Source organism: Lynx canadensis, chromosome X (genome assembly GCF_007474595.2).
Source record: "Lynx canadensis isolate LIC74 chromosome X, mLynCan4.pri.v2, whole genome shotgun sequence".
NCBI lineage: Eukaryota > Metazoa > Chordata > Mammalia > Carnivora > Felidae > Lynx > Lynx canadensis.
Genome location: NC_044321.2, coordinates 63718001 through 63743348, shown reverse-complemented (window position 1 = coordinate 63743348; position 25348 = coordinate 63718001). Strand labels below are relative to the sequence as shown.

Sequence of the window (25348 nt, the reverse complement as noted above, 5' to 3'; positions counted from 1 at the left end):
CTGATTGAGTTTTGGAAAAGTGTGGGTGTTCAGGAATTTGTCCATTTCTTCCAGGTTGTCCAATTTGTTGGCATATAATTTTTCATAGTATTCCCTGATAATTGTTTGTATCTCTGAGGGATTGGTTGTAATCATTCCATTTTCATTCATGATTTTATCTGTTTGGGTCATCTCCCTTTTCTTTTTGAGAAGCCTGGCTAGCGGTTTGTCAATTTTGTTTATTTTTTCAAAAAACCAACTCTTGGTTTCGTTGATCTGCTCTACAGTTTTTTTAGATTCTATATTGTTTATTTCTGCTCTGATCTTTATTATTTCTCTTCTTCTGCTGGGTTTAGGCTGCCTTTGCTGTTCTGCTTCTATTTCCTTTAGGTGTGCTGTTAGATTTTGTATTTGGGATTTTTCTTGTTTCTTGAGATAGGCCTGGATTGCAATGTATTTTCCTCTCAGGACTGCCTTCGCTGCGTCCCAAAGCGTTTGGATTGTTGTATTTTCATTTTCGTTTGTTTCCATATATTTTTTGATTTCTTCTCTAATTGCCTGGTTGACCCACTCATTCGTTAGTAGGGTGTTCTTTAACCTCCATGCTTTTGGAGGTTTTCCAGACTTTTTCTTGTGGTTGATTTCAAGCTTCATAGCATTGTGGTCTGAAAGTATGCATGGTATAATTTCAATTCTTGTAAATTTATAAAGGGCTGTTTTGTGACCCTTTATATGATCTATCTGGGAGAATGTTCCATGTGCACTCGAGAAGAACGTATATTCTGTTGCTTTGGGATGCAGAGTTCTAAATAGATCTGTCAAGTCCATCTGATCCAATGTCTCATTCAGGGCCGTTGTTTCTTTATTGACCGTGTGTCTAGATGATCTATCCATTTCTGTAAGTCGGGTATTAAAGTCCCCAGCAATTACCACATTCTTATCAATAAGGTTGCTTCTGTTTATGAGTAATTATTTTATGTATTTGGGGGCTCCGGTATTCGGCGCATAGACATTTATAATTGTTAGCTCTTCCTGATGGATAGACCCTGTAACTATTATATAATGTCCTTCTTCATCTCTTGTTCCAGCCTTTAATTTAAAGTCTAGTTTGTCTGATATAAGTATGGCTACTCCAGCTTTCTTTTGGCTTCCAGTAGCATGATAAATAGTTCTCCATCCCCTCACTCTGAATCTAAAGGTGTCTTCAGGTCTAAAATGAGTCTCTTGTAGACAGCAAATAGATGGGTCTTGTTTTGTTATCCATTCTGATACCCTATGTCTTTTGGTTGGCGCATTTAATCCATTTACATTCAGTGTGATTATAGAAAGATAGGGGTTTAGAGTCATTGTGATGTCTGTATGTTTTATGCTTGTAGTGATGTCTCTGGGACTTTGTCTCACAGGGTCCCCCTTAGGATCTCTTGTAGGGCTGGTTTAGTGGTGACAAATTCCTTCAGTTTTTGTTTGTTTGGGAAGACCTTTATCTCTCCTTCTATTCTAAATGACAGACTTGCTGGATAAAGGATTCTCGGCTGCATATTTTTTCTGTCTAGCACACTGAAAATCTCGTGCCAATTCTTTCTGGCCTGCCAAGTTTCAAAAGAGAGATCAGTCACGAGTCTTATAGGTCTCCCTTTATATGTGAGGGCACGTTTACCCCTTGCTGCTTTCAGAATTTTCTCTTTATCCTTGTATTTTGCCAGTTTCACTATGATATGTCGTGCAGAAGATCGATTCAAGTTCCGTCTGAAGGGAGTTCTCTGTGCCTCTTGGATTTCAATGCCTTTTTCCTTCCCCAGTTCAGGGAAGTTCTCAGCTATGATTTCTTCAAGTACCCCTTCAGCACCTTTCCCTCTCTCTTCCTCCTCTGGGATACCTATTATGCGTATATTATTTCTTTTTAGTGTATCACTTAGTTCTCTAATTTTCCCCTCATACTCCTGGATTTTTTTATCTCTCTTTTTCTCAGCTTCCTCTTTTTCCATAACTTTATCTTCTAGTTCACCTATTCTCTCCTCTCCCTCTTCCATCCGAGCCGTGGTGGTTTGCATTTTGTTTTGCATTTCCTTTAAAGCGTTTTTCAGCTCCTCGTGACTGTTCCTTAGTCCCTTCATCTCTGTAGCAAGAGATTCTCTGCTGTCCTGTATACTGTTTTCCAGCCCAGCGATTAATTTTATGACTATTATTCTAAATTCACTTTCTGTTATATTATTTAAATCCTTTTTGATCAGCTCATTAGCTGTTGTTATTTCCTAGAGATTCTTCTGAGGGGAATTCTTCTGCTTGGTCATTTTGGATAGTCCCTGGTGTGGTGAGGACCTGCAGGGCACTTCCCCTGTGCTGCGGTGTATAACTGGAGTTGGTGGGCGGGGCCGCAGTCAGTCCTGATGTCTGCCCCCAGCCCACCGCTGGGGCCACAGTCAGACTGGTGTGTGCCTTCTCTTCCCATCTCCTAGGGGCGGGATTCACTGTGGGGTGGCGTGGCCTGTCTGGGCTACTTGCACACTGCCAGGCTTGTGATGCTGGGGATCTGGCGTATTAGCTGGGGTGGGAAGGCAAGGTGCACGGCGGCAGGGGGGGCAGGCTTAGCTCGCTTCTCCTTAGGTGATCCACTTCAGGAGGGGCCCTGTGGCAGCCGGAGGGAGTCAGATCCGCTGCCGGAGGTTTGGCTCCGCAGAAGCACAGAGTTGGGTGTTTGCGCGGAGCGAGCAATTTCCCTGGCCGGAACCAGTTCCCTTTGGGATTTTGGCTGGGGGATGGGCGGGGGAGATGGCGCTGGGGAGCGCCTTTGTTCCCCGCCAAACTGAGCTCTGTCGTCCGGGGGCTCCGCAGCTCACCCTCCCTTTGTCCTCCAGCCTTCCCGCTTTCTGAGCAGAGCTGTTAACTTATGACCTCCCAGACGCTAAGTCGGGCTTGCTGTCGGAACACAGTCCGTCAGGCCCCTCCACTTTTGCAAGCCGGACTCGGGGGCTCTGCTTGGCCGTGGAGCCGCCCCTCTGCCCCGGCTCCCTCCCGCCAGTCCGTGGAGCGCGCACCGCCTCGCCGCCCTTCCTACCCTCTTCCGTGGGCCTCTCGTCTGCACTTGGGTCTGGTGACTCCGTTCTGCTAATCCTCTGGTGGTTTTCTGGGTTATTTAGGCAGGTGTAGGTGGAATCTATGTGATCAGCAGGACGTGCGGTGAGCCCAGCGTCCTCCTACGCCGCCATCTTCCTTTCCTCGAATCTAGATACATCTCTTAAGGCAAAGGAAATAAAAGCAAAAATAAACTATTGGAAATACATCAAAATAAAAAGCTTCTTCAAGTGAATTAAACAACAGACTTCAAAGACAACCAGCTAAATGGGAGAAGGTATTTGTAAAGGGTATATACAATAAAGAGTTAGTATCTAAAATATATAAAGAACTTATAAAACTCAACACCCATAAAACAATTCAGTTAAAAAATAGGCAGAAGATAAGAACAGATATTTCTTCAAAGAAGACATCAAGATGGCCAACAGACACAGGAAAAGATGCTCAACATCAGGGAAATACAAATCAAAACTATGGTGAGATATCACCTTACACCTGTCAAAATGGCTAAACAAACAAACAAAAACCCACAAGAAACAAGTGTTGGTGAGGATGTGGAGAAAAAGGAAGCCTCATGCATTGTTGGTGGGAATGAAACTGGTGTAGGCACTGTGGAAAACATTATGGAGGTTCCTCAAAGTGTTAAAAATAAAACTCATATGATCCAATAATCCCAGTACTGGATATCTACCCAAAATACAAAAAAAAACTAAGTCAAAAGGATACATGCACCTCTATGTTTATAGCAGCTTTATTTACAATAGCCAAATTATGGAAGCAGCTCAAATACCCAGCTATAAACATTGGAGTACAAGTACCCCTATGAATCAGCACTCCTGTGTCCTTTGTATACACTTCTAGTAGTGCTGGGCCGCCTGGGTGCCTTAGTCAGTTAAGCATCTGACTTAGACTCAGGTCTGATCTCACCGTTTGTGAGTTTGAGCCCTATGTTGGGCTCTGTGCTGACAGCTCAGAGCCTGGAGCCTGCTTCGGATTCTGTGTCTCCCTCTCTCTCTGCCCCTCCCCCGCTCATGCTATGTCTCTCAAAAATGAATAAGTGTTAAAAAATATTTCTAATAACCTCATGATTATTTGAAAAGGTCTTTTGAAAATTTTAACCCTATTTACCCACTCCCATCTTCAATTTTATTTTACATGTGTAGTATTTCAGTTTCACTTTGTTTTAACCTTTGGTAGTCATTATTATATTTTTTGATTTGTTAAATGTTGATTCTTATTTAGATTTACCCACATATTGCAAATATATTTGTTCCTCATCGATCTTATATCCCATTATTTCCTTCTGAATTCAATGTCTTTCTTATTGAAGGATAGCCTTCAATGCCTGTGTAAACAAAGTTCTTTAAATGGTAAAATCTCTTATATTTTCTGCCTGAAAATGTAGTTATTTAACTGTCACACTGAAATGATAATTTAGCTGGATGTAGAGCTTTAGGTTGATAATTCTTTTCCTTTAGGGCTTTGGAAATAGTATTCTATTGCATACTAAAGTCAATTATTATTAATGATAGATATACCATCAGCCTAATTTCTTTTTTTGTAGATAAATTGTAATTCTCTGCTTTTAATATTTTCTTTGTCATTGTTCTGCAGGTACACCACAATAGGTCTAGGTTTATATTTATTTGTATTTATTTCACTCATGACAGTATGATCTTTTAATTTGAGGACACATACCTTTCTTTGACTTTGGAAATTTCTCTCTGTTTCTATTCTCTCCTTAAATTGCCTTTAGATGTGTGTCTTTGTCTGCTTGGGTTGCAATAAAAAATACCATTGAATGTGTGGCTTAAACAACAGACATTCTTTTATCACAGTTCTGGACTCTAGAAATTCAAAGTTAGGATGATAGCATAGTCGGATTCTGATGAAGTTCCTTTTCCTGGCTTACAGATGGCTCTCTTCTCACTGTGTGGTCACATGGCATTTCCTAGTGCAAGACAGACAGAGAGAGAGGGAGATCTTACAAGGGCATTAATTCCATGATGAGGTTCCTACCCTCATGATCTAAGCTATTAATCACTTCTCAAAAAGGGTTCACCTCCAAATACTATCACATCAGGGGGTAGGGCTTCAATATGTGAATTTTGAGAGGACACAAACGTTCAGTATGTAATACATATGTTGGACTATCTCATTGTATTTTCTTCATCTCAAACTATTTTCTATTTTCCATTTTTAGTATCTTTTTATTGCTGTCTGTGTTATTTCCACAATCTATGCCTTTCAAGTCACTAATTTTCTCTCTAAATGTATCAAACTTCTATTTTACATAGCGTAATACCCTCTTGCTTCACCCATGTTGTTGTTGCAAATAAATGGCAATATACTATTCTTATGACTGAATGATATTCCAGTGTGTGTGTATACATACATTTATGTATGATGTGGTATATATAAAAATATAATATATATACATAATTTATATAAATAAAAATAAATATAAAATAATATATGAAAAAATATATTTTAAAGTTTTCATCTATTCATCATTTTATGCTTTTTAAAATTTATTTACATTTTTCAGTTTATTTATTTTGAGAGAGAGAGAATGCACACACATAAAGGGGAAGGGTCATAAAGAGGAAGAGAGAGAATCCTAAGCAAGCTCTGGGCTTTCAGTGCAGAGCCCAAAGCAGGGCTCAATCCCATGAACCCAGAGCTCATGATCTCATCTGAAAAAAAAATAATGTGTATATATATATATATATATATATATATATATATATATTCTATATCTATCATCTATCCATATCTATATATCTATATCTATCTATATAGCACATCTTATTTATCCATTCTTCTGTCTATGGACATGTGTTGCTTTTATATGTTTCCTGCAAATAATGCTGTATAGGTGCCTAGGTGACTCAGTCAGTTAATCATCTGACTCTTGATTTCAGCTCAGGTCATGATACCAGGGTTGTGGAATCCAGCCCTGTGTCAGACTCCACACTGAGTGTGGAGCCTGCTTAAGATTCATTCTCTCTCTTTCTCTCTCCCTCTGTCTCTACTGCCTCCCCACTCCCATGCACTCTCTGTCTCTCTCAAAAAAAAATAATGATGCTGTAAATAAAGGAGTGCATGTATCTTTTGAAATAAGTGTTATTTTCTTTGGGTAAATAATCAGTGGTGGAATCATTGAATCATATGGTAATTATATTTTTAATTTTTTTGAGAAACATCCACTGTTTTCCACAATGTTTCTACCAATTTACATTTTCACCAACTGTGCAAGAGGGTTATTTTTTCTCCACATCCTCACAACAGTTAGTATTTTTTCCACTTTTGATTCTAGCATTCTGATAGGTGTAAGGTAAATCACTCATGATTTTGATTTGCATTTTCATGATGATTAGTGATGTTAAGCATCTTTTCATGTTTCTGTTGGCCATATGTATATCTTCTTTGGAAAAAGTAATTCTATTCAAGTCCTCTGCCCATTTTTTAATTGGATTGTTTGGGTTTTTTGGTTAATGTATAAGCTCTTTATATATTTTAGATATGAATCTTTATCACATATAATTTTTTAAAATATAATTTATTGTTGGGGCACCTGGGTGGCTCAGTTGGTTAAGCGTCCGACTTCGGCTCAGGTCATGATCTCACAGTTTGTGATTTCGAGCCCCGCATCGGGCTCTATGCTGACAGCTCAGAGCCTGGAGCCTGCTTCACATTCTGTGTCTCCCTCTCTCCCTGCCCCTTCCCTGCTCATGCTGTGTCTCTCTCTGTCTCAAAAATAAATAAACATTAAAAAAAATAAAAAATAAAATAATAAAAATAAAATATAATTTATTGTTAAATTGACTTCCATACAACACCCAGTGCTCATCCCAACAAGTGCCCTTCTCAATGCCCATCATCTACTTTCCTCTCTCCCCCTCCCCCCATCAACCCTCAGTTTGTTCTCTGTATTTAAGAGTCTCTTATGGTTTGCCTCTCTCCCTCTCTGTTTGTAACTTTTTTCCCCTTCCCCTCCCCATGGTCTTCTGTTAAGTTTCTCAAGATCCACATATGAATGAAAACATGGTATCTTTCTCTGACTGACTTATTTCACTTAGCATAATACCCTCCAGTTCCATCCATGTTGTTGCAAAAGTCAGGATTTTATTCTTTGTCATTGCCAAGTAGTATTCCATTGTATATATAAACCACATCTTCTTTATCCATTCGTCAGTTGATGGACATTTAGGCTCTTTCCATAATTTGGCTATTGTTGAGAGTGCTGCTATAAACATTGGGGTACTTGTGCCCCTATGAATCAGCACTCCTGTATCATTTTCACACATGTCCCATTCAGTAGGCTACCTTTTCAATTTGTTGATGGTTTCCTTTGATGTACAAAAAGATTTTAATTTTTTATAGTCCCAATGATTTATTTTTACTTTTGTTTCTCTTATCTAAAGAGATAAATCCATAAATGTTTTGTTGCTAAGGCCAATCTTGAAGACCTTACTGCCCATATTTTCTTCTAGGTGTCTTACAGTTTCAGGCCTTACATTTAGGTCTTTAATCCATTTGGAGTTTATTTTTGTGTATGATGTAGAAAGTGGTCCACTTTCATTCTTTTGCATGTAAATGTCTGGTTTTCTCAGCACCATTTATTGAAAAGATTATTTTTCCTATATATTCTTGCCTCCTTTGTGGGAGATTTATTTATCAAATAAGCATGGGTTTATTTCTGTGCTCTCTATTCTGTTCTATTGATCTATTTGTCTATTTTTCTGCCAGTATCATATTGTTTTGATTACTACAACTTTGTAGTGTATCTTGAAATCTGGGATTGGTATACCTACAGCTTTGCTCTTCTTTTCAAGATTGCTTTGACTATTATTCAGGGTCTTTTATAGTTCCATACAGATTTTAGTATTATTAATTTTAGTTCTATAAAAAACAAAAAACATTGTAGTAATTTTCATAGAGATTGCATTGAATATGTAGATTGCTCTGGGTCATATGGACATTTTATATACTTTTTTATTTTTTTATTTTTTTTTTTTAAACAAAGAGCATGAGCAGGGAAGAGGGATAGAGGGGGAGGAGAGAGAGAATCTCAAGCAGGCTCTGTGCTCAGTGCAGAGCTTGACATGGGGTTCTATCCCATGACCCTGGGATCATGACCTGAGCTGAAACCAAGAGTCGGATGCTCACCCAACTGAGCCACCCAGATGCTCCTGGATATTTTAATATTAATTCTTCCAATCCATGAGCGTGTAATATATTTCCATTTGTTGTGTAACCTTTAATTTCTTTCAATAATATATTATAATTTTCAGAGCACAAATGTTTCATCTCCTTGGTACATTTATTCTTGATATTTTATTATTTTGTTACAATTGTAAAGAGAATTGTTTTCCAATTTCTCTTTTTGCCACTGTTATCTGTGTATAAAAATGCAACTGATTTCTGTGTATTTTGTATCCCCTAACTCTACTGATTTTGTCTATTAGTTAATGTTTTTTTTTTTTTTTGGTGGGTTTTTTAGGATTTTCTATGTATAGTATTATGTCATGTGCAAATAGTGACAGTTTAACTTCTCCCTTACCGATCTGGATGCCTTTTATTTCTTTTTCTGTTTGATGTCGGTAGGTCTTCCAGTTCTATTTTGAATAAAAAGAGTGAGTGTGGATATCCTTGTCTTGTTCATGATCTTAGAGAAAGAGCTCTCAGTTCTCCATCATTGAGTAGGATGTCAGCTGTGGGTTTATCATATATTGCTTTTATTATGTTGAGGTATGTTTCCTCAAAACTTATCTTGTTGAGAATTTTTAATCTTGAACAGATGTCAAATTGTGTCAAATGCTTTTTTTACATTGGTTAATTCCATGATTTTTATCCTTTATTCATTAATATGTATTACATTGATAAATTTTTAACCAGCTGAGCTACCCAGGCATTCCTACATTGATAATTTTTAAAATATTGAACCATCCATGCATCCTTAGAATAAATCCCACTTTATCATGCCAAATGATCCTTTCCATATATTTTTTTTATCCTTTTAATGTATTGCTGAATGTGGTTTTGCTAATAATTTTTTAGGTTTTTAAGTTTTTAATTCCTGTTAGTTAACATACAGTGTTATGTTTGTTTCAGTTGTACAATATAGTGATTCAGCAATTCTATACATCACCCAGTGCTCATCATGACAAGTGCACTCCTTAATTGCTATCAACAATTTAACCCATCCTCTCACCCACCTCCCTTCTAAACATCAGTTTGTTCCCTATAATCAAGAGTCTGTTTCTTGATTTGTCTTGCTGTCTTTCTCTTTTTCCCTTTGCTTATTTTTTTCCTTAAATTCCACATGAGTGAAATCATGTGGTATTTATCTTTCTGACTGACTTATTTTCCTTAGCATTATAGTGGCTAGCATCCATGTTGTTGCAAATGGCAAGATTTTGTTACTTTTTATGGCTGAATAATATTCCATTGTATATAAATGTGTGTGTATATACATATATATGTATATGTATATATATATGTATATGTATATATATATGTATATACACACACACATATGTATACATATACTTATATACATATACATGTATACATATACATGTATACATATACATATATATACATATACATATATACACACACACATATATATACATATACATATACACACATATGTATACATATACATATATACATATACATGTATACATATACATATACATATACATATATATACATATACATATATACACACACACATATATATGCATATACATATATATATGTATATATACACACACATACCAAATGTTCTTTATCCACTCATTAATCAATGAACATTTGGGCAGATTCCATATCTTGCCTAGTGTAAATAATACTGCTAAACATAGGGATGCATATATGCTAGTATTTTGTTGAGTATTTTGGCATATGTTCATCAGGGATATTGGCCTATCATTTTTGTTTTGTTTTTGTTTTTGTAGTATCTTTTTTCTGGTTCTGGTATAGGGGTATACTGGGCTCATAAAATGTATTCAGAAGCTTTCTTTTCTTTTTGATTTTCTGAATAGTTTCAAAATAATTGGTATTAATTCTTTAAATATTTGGTAGAATTCATCTGTTAATCCTTCTGGTTGTGTAGTTTTGTTTGTTAGGAGGTTTTTGATTTCCAATTCAATTTTGTAATTAATAATTGTTCTGTCCGGATTATCTATATTTTCTTGATTCAGTTTTGAAAGATTGTATGCTTATAAGAAATTATCCATTTCTTGTAGGTTGTCTAACTTGTTGGTATATAATTTTTCATAGTAATGTTTTATAATACTTTTTATTACTGTAGTGTTATCTCTTTTCTTCTTTTGTGTCTGATTTTATTTGAGTATTCTCTTTTTCTTGATGAGTATGCCTATAGATTTATCAATTTTGTAGATATTCTCAAATAACCTGCCCTTGGTTTCATTGACTTTTTCCATTGTTTTGTTTGTTTGTTTCTATTTTATTTGTTTCTGCTCTGATCTTTATTATTTAATTTATTCTACAAACCTTGGGCTTTGCTTATTCTTTGTTTTCTAGTTCCTTTAGGTGTAAGGTTACATTATTTATTTGGAATTTTTCTATTTTCTTGAGGTAGTCTTTTGTCATTACAATTTTCCCTCTTAGCACTGATTTTCCTGAATCTCAAAGAATTTTAATTGTTTTATTTTTGTTTTTGTCATTATTATTTTTTATTCTTCAATTTTTTTCATTGACCCATTATCTTTTTAGTGGCATATTTTTTAGCCTCCACATGTTTGTGTTTTTTTCAATGTTTTTCTTAGGATTGATTTTAAGTTTTATACTCTTGTGGTCAGTAAAAGTGGATGATATAATTTAAAACCTCTTAAATTTATTGAAACTTCTTTTGTGGCCTAACAATCTATCTTGGAGAATTTTTCATGTATACTAATGAGACCGTATATTCTGTTGTTTTTGGATGAAATATTCTGTATATATCTGCTAAGTTCATCAGATATAATGTGTCAATCACAGTCACTGTTTCCTGGTTGATTTTCAGGCTGGATGATTTATCCACTTATGCAAGTGGGGTGTAAGAGTCACATACTATTTATTACTGTCAATTTCTCCCTAATGTATGTTAATTTTTTATTTATGTATTTAGCTCCTCCAATGTTGGATGCATATTTACAATTTTTATATCCTCCTGTAGGATTGACCCCTTTATCATTAATCTGTATCTTTTGTTACAATCTTTCTTTTAAAGTCAATTTTATTTTTTGTAAGTATTGCTTTTGTAGTTCTTCTCTGTTTCTTTCTTCTTTGCTTGCTGTTTTTCCATGTGATTAATGACATTCTGTAGTGTTATTCTTGGCTTTCTCCTTATTTTTTTTGTGTGTATCTATTATAGCTTTTGGGTTTGTGGTTACCACGAGGCTCATATATAACACCTTAACTATATTGCAGCCTATATTATGTTGATGGCTACTTAAATTCAAATATATTCTATAAGAACTTTTTATTTACTCCCCCCTCCACATTTTATGTATATGTTATCTTTTACATCTTTATTCATATTTTTTATTTCTAATTATTGCTTTTTCCTTTCCACTTAAATGGCCCCTTTTAGCATTTTCTGTAAGGCTTGTCTTGTGGTGATGACCTTATAAACTTTTGTTTGTCTGAAATAGTCTTTATCGTTCCTTCTATTATAAGTAATAATCTTACTACGTAGAGTGTTCTTCATTGTTGGTGTTCTCCTTTCAGCCCTTTGAATAGATCATGACACTCCCTTCTGGCCTGAATAATTTCTTTTTTTTTTTTTTCTTTCAACGTTTTTATTTATTTTTGGGACAGAGAGAGACAGAGCATGAATGGGGGAGGGGTAGAGAGAGAGGGAGACACAGAATCGGAAGCAGGCTCCAGGCTCTGAGCCATCAGCCCAGAGCCTGACACGGGGCTCGAACTCACGGACCGCGAGATCGTGACCTGGCTGAAGTCGGACGCTTAACCGACTGCGCCACCCAGGTGCCCCTGGCCTGAATAATTTCTGCTAAACAATTGGCTAATAGACTTATGGGGTCTCCTTTGTATTTGATTCTCCCTTGTTGCTTTTTAAAATTCTTCTTTTATCTTTTACCTTTTACATTTGAATTATTATCTTTTGTGATATGGACCTCTTTTGGTTCATCTTATTTGAAACTCCCTATAATTCCTGAATCTGGATATCTGTTTCTTTCCAAAGGTTATTTAAGTTTTAAACCATTATGTCTTCAGATAACTTTTCTGTATCTTTCTTTTTCTCTTTTCCTTCTGGGACTGCTATAATGCAAATGTTTTTTTTTTGGCTTGATGTTGTCCCTCAGATCTCTTAACCTATCTTTATTGTATTAAATTCTTTTTCTTCTTTGCTGTTTTTCTTGGATACTTTCCATTACTCTATTTTCCAGATCACTTATCTGTTCTACTACATCTACTAATCTACTGTTGATTCCCTTTAGTGTATTTTTCATTTTAGTTATTATATTCTTCAACTCTGATTTTTATATATTATATATTTTTAAGTTTTTTTTAATGTTTATTCATTGTTGAGAGACAGAGAAACAGAACATGAGTGGAGGAGGGGCAGAGAGAAAGAGGGAGACAGAATCCAAAGCAGGCTCCAGGCTCTGAGCTGTCAACACAGAACCCGACGCGGGGCTTGAACCACGAACTGTGAGATCATTACCTGAGCTGAAGTCGGACATTTAACCGACTGAACCACCCAGTTGCCCCGTATATATTTTTGTTGAAATTCTCACTCAGTTCTTTCTCTCTTCACTCCAGTTCATTAAGCATCTTTACAACCATACTTCAAACACTTTATCAGGCCTTGTTCTTATCTCCATTTACTTATTTTTCTTAGGTTTTGTCTTTTTCTTTTGTTTGGAGCATCTTCTGTCTTATTCTTCTTGACTTTTTTTTTGTTTGTTTGTTTCTATTAATTAGGCTGAATTTCTCCTAAACTTGAAGGACTGGTGTTGTGTATGGTCATCTGCTGTTTAGACTATGTGTGCCTGGTGACTTTGGCTGGCTAACTGGAGAAGTGTCTTGTGTTGGCTGGAGATTTCAGGGAACTCTGTGTTGGGTCTGGTATGGTGGAACTGAATTACATGTGGGCTGTGTGGTCCTGAGGTTCTCTGTGTAGAGGCTGCCCTTGTGGAACAGCTGAAGCTGAAGTGGATTCAGGCTGGGCATGGTCATTAGTCTCTCTACACTGAGAGAACAATGGTAGTACAGCTAAAGCTGAAATGGGTTTAAGCCAAGCATTCTCTGGGCCCTCCATACAGATGGCATCCTGGCAGGATAGCTGAAGTTGAAATGGATGCAAGGTGGGATGTTCCAGGGCTCTCTGTAGGCACCATGGTAGTGTGACTGGAACCAATGTGGGTCTCAGGATATTGTGTCCTGAGGTTTTCCATGTAGGAGGTTCCCTAAGTGGGGAGGTGAAGTTGTTACGGATGCAAACCAGGATGTCCTGGGGCACTCCACACAAGGGACAGGTAGCGGTGGTTAGAAACAAAGCAGCCATGAACCAGGAGGTCCTGGAATAATCTCTGCCAGGAGTGCCATAGAAAACCATCTGAATCTGAAGTGGAACAGACCTGGAGTGTTTTGAGTTACATTATGGCTGTGTCACTTTGGTGCAATGGCTGGAGCTATAGTGAGCATTGCCCAGGGCTGTCCAGGTGTGCTGCACTGGGGCCACCTTGCTGGGATGGGTGAGGGTGGTATGGGCTAGGGGCCTAGGGATCACTGAGGCAGTAAGCTAGCTAGGGAACTCACATCCTGGTGCTGTTTGCACTACTATCAAGGTGGAACGTAAGCATAAGTCATGGTGTTCACTAGGCCCTCTGAGTTGCAGAGAGTTTTATTAGTTCCCCCACCACTTGGAAAGGTTCTAGGGCTGGTTCCCTTACATAGTGATTGCTCGTTTAAACAACAGCTTTTTTCCTGTGCTCCAGGGAAGACAAATCTGCTCACACATTTTTAGTATCAGGGATGGCGGTGACTTTCATTACCATGCCTCTCTCTTGCCTTTCTTTATGTGGCATCTCTATCTTTTGCTGTGTAGAAGTTGTTCAGGCAGCCCTCAGTTTTTCAGGGAGAATTGCTCTATAAATAGGTGTAGAATTGATGTGTCTATGGGGGAGGTGAGTTCAGGTTCTTCCTATGTAACCATCTTGAAGAGAACTCTATTAAATTTAATTTTATTGAGTGCCATTGCTAAAATTTCTATTTTCTTCTTTTTGAACTATTCTTCTTTTATTCCATAGTATCCTATTTCATTATGGAGTACATTCCCTCTTGAATCCTTTTATAATTTTAAACATACTTAGCACTGGGTGTTATTTTTAAGTAATGATTCACTAAATTCTACTCCTGAAACTAATATTACACAATATGTTAACTAACTGGAATTTAAAGAAAAACCTGAAATTAAAAAAAAAAAGCATTTCCCACAAAAAAAAAGAATGGTAGGGCTGAGAATGCACTCCAAAAATCCAATTAAAAGATACTTATTGGGGAACCTGGGTGGCTCAGTTGGTTAAGCATCTGACTTCGGCTCAAGTCATGATTTCACAGCTCGTGAGTTTGAGCCCTGCGTTGGGCTCTGTGCAGACAGCTTTGGATTCTGTATCTCTATCTGTCTCTGCCCCTCCTCTACACACTCCTCTCTCAAAAATAAAATAAACATTAAAAATACTTATTTCAGAGTTCCTTTCACAATATCTATTATCTCAAATGTTTGTCATTAATTTGTGTGTGTGTGTGTGTGTATTCATTCTCTCTCATTGTTGATAGTTTATGGAATTTTAATATTTTAAATGTGAGCTACATTGTTCATGCTTGCTTATTTATTTACTTATTTACTTACTTACTTACTTATTTACTTATTTACTATGCATGTCCAGGGAACCTTGGATTGTTAAAGAGTCCAAACAGAATTATTCTATGTTTGTTTCTGCCATGGTCCCAGTGATTTCTCTGGTCGTAGGTCAGTTTTCATAGTAACTCCTTTCTTGGCTTTCCAAAGCCATAAAAGCAATTTAAATATTGATCTTTTATACAATCATAGCATGGGGGGGTGGGATGGTGGTGGTTATTTCTTACAGGAGCTTTTGTTTTGCTTTCACAGTAGTGACCAGATGATAGCTTCCTGGTTGATTCCTTGACCAGTGTCGATGGGGTTTTCCAGTCTGCTTTTCATAAAGATAGCAGTTTTTCAGTGTCCCAGTATTATGCAAATAACTTTAGTTTCAATTGTTTGGACAAATTCAAGGCCATTTTAGCACCTAGACCTTAACCTCCTAGGCTATTAGAATAACTCATATTATGTATTTACCACTATGGTTTTGAGATCCTTATTTATTTCTGACATTGAAGGATTTCCTTGCTTTTCTTTTTAGCTCATCTATATCTTAAAATTTTTGTTTGATAAAACTGTATTGATTAAACATGTTTTTCAGAGTGACAAGTGAATACTTTATTGCTAGTCATCATCTACTTAGGACAATGTGCTGCCAGTTACAATTAATTCTTTCTCCACAGTCAAGGTAATGTTGAAAAATATAAATAATCTTTCATCAATCCCCAGCTTAACACCCTCTATTCATGTCCCATGATACCTAGAATAATTTAAAGCTATTTACTTTTGGCACACAAGGCCTTAAGTAATCTGCATTATTCTTATCTCTCTGTCCTCATTTTCTGCCACTGTCTCTGTTACTCCGTTCCAGGTAGAATTATCATAATTTTGTACCTAAAATTTGCCAAACTTATTCTCACCTAATGCTCTTGGCATGTTCTTTTCCTTCTCTCTGAAACATTCTGATGTCAGCTCTTTGCATTACTTGCTCCTTCTTTCCAATCATGTCTCAGTTCAAATGCCCCTTCAGTTAGGAATTTTCTGAGCAATCAGTCTTAATTAATGTTAACCCCTGGTCACTTTCCCTTACATGATATTAATTTATTTCATTGATATAATTCATTGCCATCTTATATTTTCTTGCTTATTGTTTTCTGGTTTATTATCTTTTTCCCAAATTAGAATGCAAAGTCCATGAGAACAGGGGCTTCTTTGGTCATACTGCTTAATTCTCCCTGTTCTTACAAGTGCTGACACAAAACAAACCCTTAATAAGTATTTTATACATGAATGAATAAATCAATGTAGTTTCAGTAGTCTACAAGGTACAGATTGTAAGAATTATGTTTTTTTAACATAGAAATAAATTGTACCCCCCAAATCCATATTGAATTATCAGTAGAGTGACACTCTGAGGCCTCTTGAGTCCAAGCTTAGTGCTCCTTTTACCTTATTGCAAAAACTCCAATTCATTTGATGTCTAAGGCACTTTTTTCACTTAATAATTTATTGATTAATAGTACCTAGATAAATAGAGTGACAGGGGAATGTTTACTTCTTGACTGAAAGTGTAGATAAAAAAAAAGTAGAGTTGTCAAGATTATATTACAGAGTATATTTAAAAGGTAAATATCCCTCTACAATGATAACCAATTTGGAACATTGCTTTCAAGTTCCTATCATACTGATAAACTTGAGAAAAATCTTCAAGATCTAGAGTGTTCTGGATCTGGGCCTGACAATGAAAGCAACTCTATCATGTGGAAATCTAGTTCAACCTAAATTTAACAAAAATTTATTGAACACGTACTTTGTCCTAGAAGTAGGCATGGGGTAGGCTGTGCTGTTGAGGGTAGAGTTTAGATGATCTGGTACACAAATAACTATCTAATAAGGGAGAGATGAAACATACTGATAAAATAAGGCCATGTTTTCAGAAAATACCAAATAAAATATTTGTTAAAATATAATGTGTTTAATAAAATATATAAAATGTGGCAGGCATTTATTGGAGGTAATGGTCTTTAATCTTTATGCATGTGGTTAAGAAAGCATTCATGATAAGGAATGTGGACATAAATCTTAAAGGATAGATAAATATCTTTGTATGGATAGAGATGAAGAAAGAGTCTTATTTTGGGGCTGAGAGAATGGTGGCAGTATGGCCTGAAGGCAGGAAAGCACAGTCAACATTTGATTAATAATACATAGCCCAGTTTGGCAAGTGAGTAAAACGAGTATTAATCTTCTTCAACAACACAAACAATCACTCAAAAAGTTACATCAGGATTGTGGCCTCCTGAGAAAATTTCATGGTTCTGTGAACTTTCAAGATACATGGTATGGAAATTTTCCTCATATAATTTTTGTTATTACTTTCCAAGCAGTAATGGTGGATGGAAATAACTTTCCTTTGTAGTATTTCTGGTGGGTCCACATATTCTGGGTAATCTGAAAACAAATTTGGTCTTCTTACAAATTAATGAATCCTTTATATTATCCTAAAATAAATTTAGTGTTTCCTTATTAGTAGGCCAAGTAGGCTCCAAGATTCTCTAATGTAAGGAAAGTTAAACAGATCAGCTTTATAATAAACGTTGACTATGCTGATTTAACTTCCCTTTACAGTCAACAGTGGTTGACTTAATTTTTTAAGGAAAACTAGAGAAATACCGTATCTTCTAAGATGTGAATATAACAATTGAATAAAAATTGTAACTATAAAACTGAAATTTTAAAAGGTCTTAAAACAGTTTTTTCAGTAATCTTTATCATCAGGTTTCTTTGCTGAACTTCTTTATGTTTCTAAAAAATCAATAAACTTCATAAAATAATTATTAAAAGGTAATTTCTGGGCTTCTTTTATGAAATGCTCAGGAAAAGATGAGACTATGTGACCTCTAAATTTTCTTGCAGTTCTCATGTCTTCCATCCTGTCAAATAGTGAGAAGAAAATATATTCACTTGGAAGGAATAGGAAGTTCTAGAGTCCTGAGCAAAAATATTCCCAAATAAACAGTATATTGTGAGGTAGGGAGAAAGTCCTAGTTACAGAGCCAGAACTCCTGAATTGTAATCTTGGCTATACCTATTACTTAAAACACTTAAGTTTTGAAGCCAAGGATTACCAATCTTTTTTTTTTTTTTTTTACATTATGAACACATAAAAAATAATGATGTTTGTGCAACATAGTAGGGTAAAGTATAAGGAAATGGTACCACAATGGCTGCACATGGCTATAGATTTGGAGACTGCAGTTTTTCCACATCTCTCCTGATCACCCCAGAGGTTGAAGGGATTTATTTTTCTTTGCACATCAGTATGCTGCATTCAAACTGTTTGAAAATCTATGCTGTGATGGAACTCAACTTCCCCGTATGAAGAGAAATAATGGTATGTAATTTTGCTGGGTTATCAATAAAAGTTAAATAAAATTGATGCCTCAGAAAGTTTCATGGTCTCTTTTATTATCATTACATAAGCTTTCTTCCTGGAATGCTTGACTTCCTTCCTCACCTGGCTGTTAAAAATTTTTAATTAATTAATCTTTTATGGAAATATAGCTCAAACACAATATTTCCTTAGTTTCAAATGTAGAACAATTCAACAGGTCTATACATTATGTTATATTAACCACAAACGTAACTACCATCAGTCAGCATACAACACTATTACAATACCACTGACTATATTCCCTATGCTTTACCTTTTATTGCCATGACTTACTCTTTCCATTACTATATTTACTGCCATGACTTACTCTTTCCATTACTATATTTATATTATATATATAAATATATATATTATAAATATATATATTTATATATTTATAAATATATATATTATAAATATATATTTATATATATATTATTATTTTATATATATTTTATATATTTATATATTTATATAAATATTTATATATATATTTATATATAAATTTATATATATATATATAAATCCTTGTATTTTTCCTGACTTAGAGGGGAAACTCAGTTTTTCACAATTGAGTATCGTGTTAACTGTGGATTTTTCATATGTAGCCTTTATTATGTTAAGTATGTTCCCTCTAAACCCACTTTGTTGATAGGTTTATCATGAACAGATGCTGAGTTTTTTCAAATGCTTGTTCTGTATCTATTGAAATGATTATATGTTTTAATCCTTTGTTTTGTTGATGTGGTGTATGTTAAATGATTTGTGAATATTGAACCATCCTTGCATCTCCAGATTAAATCCCACTTGGTTTTGGTGAGTGATCCTCTTAATGTGTTATTAAATGTGGTTTGCTAATATTTTCTTGAGGATCTTACATGTATGTTTATCAGGGATATTAGCCTGTCCTGTAGAGTTTTGTTTGTTTTCTTTTCTTTTAGTGTCTTTGCTGGTTGTGATATCAGAGTAATGCTAGCCTTGTAGAATGTATTTGGATGCTTTCTTTCTTCTCCTATTTTTAGAAGAATGTGCATTAACTATAGTTTTAGGAAAAGAGGTATTAACTCTTCCTTAAATGTTTGGTAGAATTCACTTGTGCATGCATGTGGCCGTCGACTTCTGTTTTTGTCTTAGTTTGTTTTTGATTACCAGTTCAATTTCTTTTTTTAAAAAAAATTATAATTTGTTGTCAAATTAGTATCCATACAACATCCAGCGCTCATCCCAACAAGTGCCCTCCTCCCTGCCCATCACCCACTTTCCCCTCTCCCCCACCTCCCATCTATACTTAGTTTGTTCTCAGGCCTTGAGAGTCTCTTATGGCTTGCCTCCCTCCGTCTCTGTAACTTTTATTTCTTCCCCTTCCCCTTCCCCCATGGTCTTTTATTACATTTCTCAAGATCCACATATGAGTGAAAATATATGGTATCTGTCTTTCTCTGCCTGGCTTATTTCACTCAGCATAATACCCTCCAGTTCCATCCACATTGCTGAAAAAGTCAGGATTTCATTCTTTCTCATTGCCAAGTAGTATTCCATTGTATATATAAACCACAACTTTTTATCCATTCATCAGTTGATGGGCATTTAGGCTCTTTCCATTATTTGGCTGTTGTTGAAAGTGCTGCTATAAACATTGGGGTACAAGTGACCCTATGCATCAACACTCCTGTATCTCTTGGGTAGATTCCTAGCAGTGCTATTGCTGGGTCATAGGATAGATCGATTTTTAATTTTTTCAGGAACCTCCACACTGTTTTCCAGAGTGGCTGCACCAGTTTGCATCCCCACCAGCAGTGCAAGAGGGTTCCTGTTTCTCCATATCCTCGCCAGAATCTATCGTCTCCTGATGTGTTCATTTTAGCCACTCTGACCAACATGAGAAGGTATCTCATTGTAGTTTTATTTGTATTCCCTGATGATGAGTGACACTGAACATCTTTTCATGTGCCTGTTGGCCGTCTGGATGTCTTCTTTGCAAAAGTGTCTATTCATGTTTTCTGCCCATTTCTTCACTGGGTTATTTGTTTTTCAGGTGTGGAGTTTGGTGAGTTCTTTATAGATTTTGGACACTAGCCCTTTATCTGATACGTCATTTGCAAATATCTTTTCCCATCCCTTGTGTTGCCTTTTAGTTTTGTTGATTGTTTCCTTTCAGTGCAGAAGCTTTTTATCTTGATGAGGTCTCAATAGTTCATTTTTGCTTTTAATTCCCTTGCCTTTTTGAAGATGTGTCGAGTAAGAAATTGCTGCGGCTGAGGCCAGAGAGGTTTCTCTCCTGCCTTCTCCTCTAGGGTTTTGATGGTTTCCTGTCTCACATTCAGGTCCTTCATGCATTTTGAGTTTATTTTTGTGTATGGTGTAAGAAAGTGGTCTAGTTTCATTCTTCTGCATGTTGCTGTCCAGTTCTCCCAGCACCATTTGTTAAAGAGACTGTCTTTTTTTCCATTGGATATTCTTTCCTGCTCTGTCAAAGATTTGTTGGCCATACTTTTGTGGATCAAATTCTGGGGTCTCTATTCTATTCCATTGGTCTATGTGTCTGTTTTTGTGCCAATACCATACTGTCTTGATGACTACAGCTTTGTAGTAGAGGCGAAAGTCTGGGATTGTGATGCCTCCCGCTTTGGTCTTCTCCTTCGATATTACTTTGGCTTTTTGGGGTCTTTTGTGGTTCCATACAAATTTTAGGATCGTTCGTCCTAGCTTTGAGAATAATGCTGGTGCAATTTTGATTGGGACTGCATTGAATGTGTAGACTGCTTTGGGTAGTATTGCCATTTTAACAATATATATTGTTCCAACCCATGAGCCTGGAATGTTTTTCCATTTCTTTGTATCTTCTTCAATTTCCTTCAAAGGGTTTCTATAGTTTTCAGCATACAGATTTTTATATCTTTGGTTAGGTTTATTCCTAGGTATTTTATGGTTGTTGGTGCAGTTGTGAATGGGATTAGTTTCTTTATTTCTCTTTTGTCGCTTCATTATTGGTGTTTAAAAATGCAACCGATTTCTGTACGTTAATTTTGTACCCTGCGTCTTTGCTGAATTCATGCATCAGTGCTAGCAGACTGTTGGTTGAATCTGTCGGGTTTTCCATGTAGAGTATCATGTAGTCTGTGAAAAGTGAACGTTTGACTTCATCTGTGCCCATTTTGATGCCTTTGATTTCCTTTTGTTGTCGGATTGCTGATGCTAGGACTTCCAAGACAACATTAAACAAACAGTGGTGAGGGTGGACATCCCTGTCGTGTTCCTGATCTCAGGGGGAAAGCTCTCAGTTTTTCCCCATTGAGGATGATATTAGTTGTGGGTGTTTCAGAAATGGCTTCTATGAGGTTTAAGTATGTTCCTTCTGTCCTGACTGTCTCGAGGGTTTTTGTTTTTTGTTTTTTGTTTTTTAAGAAAGTTTGTTGTATTTTGTCAAATGCTTTTTCTGCGTCTATTGACAGGATCATATGGTTCCTATCTTTTCTTTTGTTAATGTGATGTATCACATTGATTGATTTGTGAATATTGAACCAGTCCTGCAGCCCAGTAATGAATCCCACTTGATCATGGTGAATAATTCTTTTTATATGCTGTTGAATTCGATTTGCAAGTATCTTGTTGAGAATTTTTGCATCCACATTCATCAGGGATATTGACCTGTGGTTCTCTTTTTTTCCTGGGTCTCTGTCTGGTTTGGGAATCCAACTAATGCTGGCTTCATAGAATGAGTCTGGAAGTTTTCATTCCCTTTCCATTTTTTGGAACAGCTTGAGAAGGATAGGTATTATCTCTGCTGTACATGTCTGGTAGAATTCCCCTGGGAAGCCACCTGGTCTAGGACTCCTATTTGTTGGGAGATTTCTGAGAACTGATTCAATGTCTTCGCTGGTTATGGGTCTGTTCAAGTTTCTCTTTCTTCCTGTTTGAGTTTTGGAAATGTGTGGGTGCTTAGGATTAGTCCATTTATTCCAGGTTGTCCAGTTTGTTGGCATATAATTTTGCCTAGTATCCCCTGATAATTGCTTGTATTTCTGAGGGATTGGCTGTAATAATTCTATTTTCATTCATGATTTTATCTGTTTGGGTCCTCTCCCTTTTCTTTTTGAGAAGCATGGCTAGAGGTTTATCAAGTTTGTTTATGTTTTCAAAAAACCAATTCTGGGATTCATTGATCTGCTCTACAATTTTTTAGATTCTATATTGTTTATTTCTGCTCTGATCTTTATTATTTCTCTTCTTCTGCTGGGTTTGGGGTGTCTTTGCTGTTCTGCTTCTATTTCTTTAGGTGTGCTGTTAGATTTTGTATTTGGGATTTTCTTTGTTTCTTCAGATAGGCCTGGATTGCAATGTATTTTCCTTTTAGGACTACCTTTGCTGCATCCCAAAGGGTTTGGATTGTTGTATTTTCATTTACAGTTTTTTTTTCATATATCTTTTAATTTATTCTATAATTGCCTGGTTGATCCATTCGTTCTTTGGTAGGGTGTTCTTTAACCTCCATGCTTTTGGAGGTTTTCCAGATTTTTCCTGTGGTTGACTTCAACTTCCATCACGTCGTGGTCGGAAAGTGTGCATGGTATGATCTCAGTTATTTTATACTTATTAAGGGCTGTTTTGTGACCCAGTATGTGGTCTATCTTGGAGAATGTTCCATGTGCCCTCGAGAAGAAAGTATATTCTGCTGCTTTGGGATGTAGAGTTCTAAATATATCTGTCAAGTCCATCTGGCCCAAAGTATCTTTCAGGGCCATTGTTTCTTTACTGATTCTGTGACTAGATGATCTGGCCATTGCTATAGGTGGAGTATTAAAATCCCTTTCAATTACCACATTCTTATTGTTAAGATTGCTTATGTTTGTGATTAATTGTTTTAAAAATTTGGGTGCTCCTATAGTCGGTACATAGACATTTATAATTATTAGCTCTTCCTGATGGATAGACCCTGTAATTATTACATAATGCCCTTCTTCATCTCTTGTTACAGCCTTTAATTTAAAGTCTAGTTTGTCTAGGGGGTGCCTGGGTGGTTCAGTAGGTTAGGTGACCTACTTCATCTAAGGTCATGATTTTGCAGTTTGTGAGTTCGAGCCCCATGTCGGGCTCTGTGCTGATGCCTCAGAGCCTGGAGCCTGCCTCAGATTGTGTGTCTCCCTCTCTCTATACCCCTCCCCTGCTCATGCTCTGTGTCTCTCTGTCTCTCAATAATAAATAAAAGTTAAAAAAAATTAACGTCTAATTTGTCTGATACAAATATGGCTACTCCAGCTTTCTTTTGACTTCCAGTAGCACGATAGATAGTTCTGCATCCTCTCACTTTCAGTCTGAAAGTGTCCTCAGGTATGAAATGAGTCTCTTGTGGACAGCAAATAGATGGGTCTTGTTTTTTTATCCATTCTGATACCCTATGTGTCTTTTGGTTGGAGCATTTACTCCATTTACATTCAGTGTTATTATTGAAAGATATGGGTTTAGAGTCATTGTGTTGTCTTTAGTTTTCATGCTTGTAGTGATGTCTCTGGTACTTTATGGTCCTTGCAACATTTCTCTCATAGAATCTCCCTTAGGATCTCTTGTTGGGCTGGTTTAGTGGTGATGAATTCCTTCAGTTTTTCTTTGTTTGGGAAAACCTTTCTCTCTCCTTCTATTCTGAATGACAGACTTGCTGGCTGAAGGATCATTGGCTGCATTTTTTTTTTCTGTTCATCACATTGAAGATTTCCTGCCTTTCCTTTCTGGCCTGCCAAGTTTCAGTAGATATGTCTGCTACCACCCTTATGTGTCTACATTTGTATGTTAGGGCCTGTTTATCCCTAGCTGCTTTCAGAATTCTCTCTTTATCCTTGTATTTTGCCAGTTTCACTATGGTATGTTGTGCAGAAGATTGATTCACGTTACGTCCTAAGGGAGTTCTCTGTGCCTTTTGGTTTCAGTGTCTGTTTTCCTGCCCCAGATTGGGTACGTTCTCAGCTATGATTTGTTCAAGTGTACCTTCAGCCCCTTTCTCTCTCTCTCTTCTTCTGGAATTTATATGATACAGATAGTGTTCCGTTTGATTGCATCACTTAGTTCTCCAATTCTTCCCTCATACTCCTGGATTTTTTTATCTCTCTTTTTCTCAGCTTCCTCGTTTTCCATAATTTTATCTTCCACATCACCTATTCTCCCACCTGCCTCTTCAATCTGCGCTGTGGCCACCTCCATTTTATTTTGAACCTCATTTATAGCATTTCTTAATTCATCATGGCTATTTTTTTAGTTTCTTGATCTCTGCAGTAATAGATTCTCTGCTGTCTTCTATGCCTTTTTCAAGCCCAGCGATTAATGTTATGACTATTATCCTAAATTCTTGTTCAGTTATATTGCCTATAACTCTTTTGGTCAATTCTTTAGCTGTCACTTCTTTCTGGAATTTCTTTTGAGAGGAATTCTTCCATTTCATCATTTTGGCTAGTTTTCTGTCACTTATGAGTTTAAAAAGTTTGTTATGTGCTCTGCACCTGCAAGCACTGCTATATTAAAGGGCCTCATACACTGTCCAGGGTCTGGCCCTTCAGGACGTGTTTTTTGGAAGATATTACTTGCTATCTGTTGTTGTGACTTTGTTTATTTTATTTCTATACTCATAGTGATGTTTTGGACCCTCCACAAGGTGTGCTTTCACTTGTTCTTTGATGTAGGAAAACAAACAGGAAACAAAGACACGCAAACACACATAGAAATAAAACAAACAAACAAACAAAACACACACACACACACACACACACACAGTCCAAAAGTGAAAAGACAGAAACGACAGCTACAAAGTAAAGAACAGAGTGGAGGTGGTGCTGATGGAAGAGCACATACAAAGAGAGAAATAACAGGGGCAGGGACAAAAAGAAAATAAACATTGACCAGGCAGAGAGACTAAATGTCTTAATCCAGAGATAGAGAAAGGAAAATAAAGAAGGAGGCTGGGGGGAAAAAAAACGAAGATAAAGTTACCC

General features: G+C 36.4%; 1 long non-coding RNA gene across 1 annotated transcript; it reads right to left on the bottom strand.

Annotated features, from left to right (window-relative positions):
* Window positions 1-1510: 1510 nt before the first annotated feature.
* On the bottom strand, window positions 1511-24221 carry LOC115507547. The gene is made up of 3 exons (XR_003966697.1): window positions 24070-24221; window positions 1815-1825; window positions 1511-1524 (listed from the first exon to the last, which is right to left on the bottom strand). It is a non-coding gene; the product is annotated as an uncharacterized LOC115507547 (long non-coding RNA).
* Between the last annotated feature and the right edge of the window lie 1127 nt (window positions 24222-25348).